This window comes from Sorex fumeus, unplaced genomic scaffold, assembly GCF_029834395.1.
Source record: "Sorex fumeus unplaced genomic scaffold, SorFum_2.1 ptg000265l, whole genome shotgun sequence".
Taxonomy (NCBI): Eukaryota; Metazoa; Chordata; class Mammalia; order Eulipotyphla; family Soricidae; genus Sorex; species Sorex fumeus.
This window is the reverse complement of record NW_026606322.1, coordinates 13787815-13792367: the sequence shown is the minus strand read 5'-3', so window position 1 is coordinate 13792367 and position 4553 is coordinate 13787815. Positions and strand designations below refer to the sequence as shown.

Below are 4553 nucleotides of genomic sequence, written 5' to 3'. Positions count from 1 at the left end.
TATAGATATAACTGTATTGTAACTGTCCCATATTTTCAAACATTATGTTTACATCTTATCCATGTTCAGTGCATTAAATCCTTATTTTATTTAATTATTTAACAATTGAATTCTGTGTATTTGGGTACTTTTCCAGATAATCTTGATGAACCATAACATTTTGTAGGGATTGGAGGGGATTTGCTTTAAGTACCCTACCGACTGTACTATTGCAACTACTATTGTACTACTTCCCTGAACTGTAACATTTAAAAAATCTTTCACTTTTTTAATACTTATCCTATAGTTTATCATATTAGCAGTCAATCAAAATGAGAATTTTCAAAATACTACCTCCTTGATCCTTTTCTGGTTGATAAGCAAAATGATTGGGAGTTTACATGCTTGTGTGACATGTACTTCCCTTAAATCTTGTTATTCAGGTCTTTAATCCATTTTGATCTGACTTCTGTGCATGGCATCTTCTAAGAGGTTCGAGTACAAGAACTGGGGACTGAATAAAGAAACTATGACGCTTACACAAGATGGATTAAAGACCTGAATATCAATCCTGAATTCATAAGATACATAGAGGAAAACATAGGTAGAACTCTGCATGACATCGAAGCCAAAGGAAATCTTAAGGATAAAATGCCACTGACCAGTCAAGCAAGTAGAAAATAAACAAATGGACTATATTATATTAAGAAGCTTCTGACCTCAAAGATAATGATGACTAGAATACAGAGACAGACCTATGGTTTGGAGAAACTATTTGCTAATCTATTAAAATGTTAATATCCAAGATATATAAATCTCTGGTAGGAGTCTACAAGAAAAATAAAATCCAATCCTATCAAAAATGGAGAGAACAGCAACTTAAAGAAGAAATACAAACGGTCAAAAGACATATGAAAAACTCTCTATATTTCTAATCTTCATGGAAATGCAAATGAAAACAACAATGGGATATCACATCACAGCAGAGAGACTGGCATTCATCACAAAGAACAACTGGTTTGGGCATGGATGTGGAGAAAAGGAATCTTCATTCACTGCTGGTGGTAATGTCAACTAGTCCAGGCTTTTGAGAAGACGATATTACATTACCCAAAAAACTAGGAATTGAGGATACCTGAGCAATAGTACAGTGAATAGAGTATTTACCATGAAGGGGACAGTCCAGTTTCAATCCTTAGCATCCCAGATGGTCTCCTGAGTATTGCCAAGAGTGATTCCTGAGTGCAGAGCAAGGAGTAAGCTCTGAGCACTGCCTGGTGTGGCCCAAAAACAAAGAAACAAACCTCAAACTAGGAATTGAGCTTCTATCTTCCGTATGACCCAGAAATTTAATTCCTGAGAATAAAACCCAAATGTCCAACAGCACAATCTACACTCCTATGTTCATTGCAGCACTAATCAAAATAGCCAAAGTATTGAAACAATCCAAATGTCCTAGAATATTTTTCAATTACTTAAAAAACACTCAATATTTACACATGTTTATTATCAATATATTTCTACCTGGCATAATATATACATCACATGAAAACATTTAGAAATTGTTGCTCTTCCTCACTCTTAATTACCTACTAGAATTATTAATAGAATAATTATTATAAAATAATTTTAGAAACTAAAATAATTCTTGCAAAAGTTGATTGGTTACATTCTGCTAGGTAACTAGATATCTCTTTGGATTTCTGATATATATATATAATATATATATACATACACACACACACATAAATATATATAATTACATAGTTATTTATATAGTGACCTATGAGGGTCAAAAGTATTTACTGCTGTTTTACTTTTTTTTGGTTCTGGGCCAATTTCAGCTGTGATCAGGGATTATCTCTGGCTTTTTGCTCAGGGATCATGCCTGACAGTGATTGGTGGATCACATCTGATGTCAGAGATCAAATAGCATGTAAGGCTAGAGTCAACTCCTTCTCTCTCTCTCTCTCTCTCTCTCTCTCTCTCTCTCTCTCTCTCTCTCTCTCCCTCTCTCTCTCTCTCTCTCTCCTTAAAGTCATTTTTTAAGACTTTAATGGTTTGGAGGCTGTATGTCTAGTACAGAGGGTAAGGCACTTTTTTTTGCATGCCTCTGACCCAGGTTGATCCCCCTCACTCTAAGACCCTCAAAATCCTTGATTGCAGAATTGCAGAGCCAGGAGTAAGCCTAAGCATTGCCATATGTGGCTCCCAAAGTCAAACCTGATAAAAATTTAAAAAGTAGTTCAATGGTTTAAAAAGTTTATTGCCAAGGATAAACAAGCTTTTGAGACTTTTGTATTCATGTGAGCACAGAGGTTTGTTTATTTTTGAGATATTGGGCAATTGAGGAAAGAGGAAAAATAATTCATTTGAGTGAATCAAGAAATATTTATGAGTAGAAACCTGACTGCTCAACCATTACCTACATTCATCATCTCACAAGCTTATACTGAAAAAATATCGATGGCCTGGGGATGCTTTGAGCACCTGCATTGCAAGAGTTTATCAGCAAGTTTAAACACAGGTGAAACCAGGTATACTGAGCATGATCTGCTGTCTGTGATTTTCAAAACTACAAGTAATTTCCACCCACATTACAGGTAAAGTTAGAAGAGTACAACTACAGCAGTGTGATCACCGCAACTTGTGAACATCATAATAAAAATGAGCAGGAACTTCGTCCAGGAGCAAATCTGTGTGCATATACTATAGCACTACAGTGATGCCTAATGTGCACTACAGCTAGAAGATACCCTAGATCCACAACCAGAGTGTGATTTCCAGCAAATATATATATATATATATATATATATGAAAGCACAAGTAAGGGAGTTCAACTCTTGCCAAATATCTTAGGTACGAGTACAAGCCTGCAAGATGAGACTCCCACAAGCATAACTAGCTGAAGCACTCCAGTATGTGAGTGACATCCAGTCACCACAACAATACAAAATGCAAATCGAGGAAAGGAATAGGTAAAATAGAATATAGTCTTTAAAAATAGCTAATATAAAACTGAATTGTAGCTTCCTGTCCTGTCGAGACCACAAGTTGCCCCCCACGAGCAGTTCTCTGGCACAGTCATGGACCCAGAGGCACACAGGCCTAATTTGGAACCCAGCAGCTTTTGGCAGAAATGTGAATGGACTATTCATTAAGCTACAGTGCCATACCTCACCAGGAGGGAAAGGGTGTCTGTGTATTCTGCCTTCCCTCCACCCTCACCCTGCGGCATGGTGGCTGCCGCCTCAGAGCTTATTGGACAGCCAGGTATGAGCCAGCAGTGACAGGGCAACTGCGGCCTCACGGGATGGCAGGCGAAACCAGCACATCCTTCTCACCCCAACGAGACCACGAGTTGCCCCCCCCACAAGCAGCTTTCCAACATGGCCATGGCCCCAGAGGCACACAAACCAATCTCGGACCTATGTGGCTTTTGGCAGAAATCCCTCCAGACTTAATTAGTAAAATATTAGGAATCCAAATCACGTGGCCACTACTGTGGCCGCACAACATCATATGGTCTTCATAACCAGCAATAGAAAACACATAATTTCACAATGTCTTTTCAGCAGGTCTGATTGTTGGGGGTAAATTCCAAATAATAATGGCGCATCTTTTGTCGAATTAATGAATGTAATAAAGTAGAGAGAGAGAGTTAAGTGGAAATCATCTGCCTCAAAGGTATGGGGAGGAGTGGGATGGGTTGGGAACTCTTGGCAAATATCTTAAGTAAGAGTACAAGCCTGCAAGATGAGACTCCCAACAACTCCGCAGTTGCCCTGTCACTGCTGGCTCATGCCTGGCTGTCCAATAAGCTCTGAGGCGGCAGCCACCATGCCGCAGGGTGAGGGTGGAGGGAAGGCAGAATACACAGACACCCTTTCCCTCCTGGTGAGGTATGGCACTGTAGCTTAATGAATAGTCCATTCACATTTCTGCCAAAAGCTGCTGGGTTCCAAATTTGGTCCGTGTGCCTCTGGGGCATGACTGTATATTGAGGTTCTTAGTGGTGGAAAATATGCACTCGTGAAGGGATGGGTGTTTTATGATTGAATGACTGAGACTTAAACCTGAAAAGTTTGTAACTGTTCTCGTGGTGGTTCAATAAATAAAATAAAATTAAAAAAACCTGAACTGTAATAATTTCAAATTAGTATAGTTCTATGGATGAAATAAAATATTATAAATATATATAAAAATATTTAAATATAATGTTATTTTAGAAGATCATGCCCCCACCCAGGGGCAATAAGATAGTGGGTAGGCCACTTGCATTACATAGGGCAGACCTGGGTTTGAGCCTTCACATTGCATATGGTTTCTTGAGTCTCACCAGGAGAGATTACTGAGCACAGAAACAGGAGTAAGTCTTGAGCAATGCTGGGTGTGCCCCAACATCCCACCCCCCCCCAAAATGAACATCACATTCTCACAGTTTTTGAATATTTTTATGAGTTTGCAATCTCAAAGTCACTGGGGTATTGAAATAATATATGTGAAAATTTAAAAGTTTGTCTATAAATGTACGCCCACAGGTTCAAATTCCATTTGATTACCTGGGGATTTTT

The 4553-nt window shown here is 38.6% G+C and overlaps 1 non-coding gene across 1 annotated transcript; it reads left to right on the top strand.

The window, feature by feature from the left end:
- The first annotated feature begins 340 nt into the window (after window positions 1-340).
- Window positions 341-442, top strand: LOC130018730 (small nucleolar RNA U13). Its single transcript, XR_008791616.1, has one exon. It is a non-coding gene; the product is annotated as a small nucleolar RNA U13 (small nucleolar RNA).
- Window positions 443-4553: the final 4111 nt, after the last annotated feature.